We start from the raw sequence: 338 nt of genomic DNA, 5'->3' as shown, positions 1-338 counted from the left end.
TTTTTAATTAATGTCGAAAAAAAATTGTCCATCGTTCAAAAGTATAATACAAGATTCCTCCTACGTTGATGTTAGTGAAAATTAAAAAAAAAAATAAGCGTAAAAACTAAAAGAGTTTAGAACTGCCTAGTCTAGAAGCATATAAATTCAACCATTTTTTCGAAAGTTACAATCGAACTTTAGGAAATATGTTTAATTTACTACACACTAATGTTCATTTACTACTTATTCATAGACATGGCTCTAATGAATGTCTTGTTAATTGCCTAAATATTACTCCTTAAAAAACGATATGATGGATCCCCCTAACCTAACCTTCAAGTACCCTTGATGGCTAT

The sequence above is a fragment of the Acyrthosiphon pisum genome, chromosome A1 (genome assembly GCF_005508785.2).
Source record: "Acyrthosiphon pisum isolate AL4f chromosome A1, pea_aphid_22Mar2018_4r6ur, whole genome shotgun sequence".
In the NCBI taxonomy this organism is placed as follows: domain Eukaryota; kingdom Metazoa; phylum Arthropoda; class Insecta; order Hemiptera; family Aphididae; genus Acyrthosiphon; species Acyrthosiphon pisum.
Note: the sequence above shows the minus strand (reverse complement) of the source record.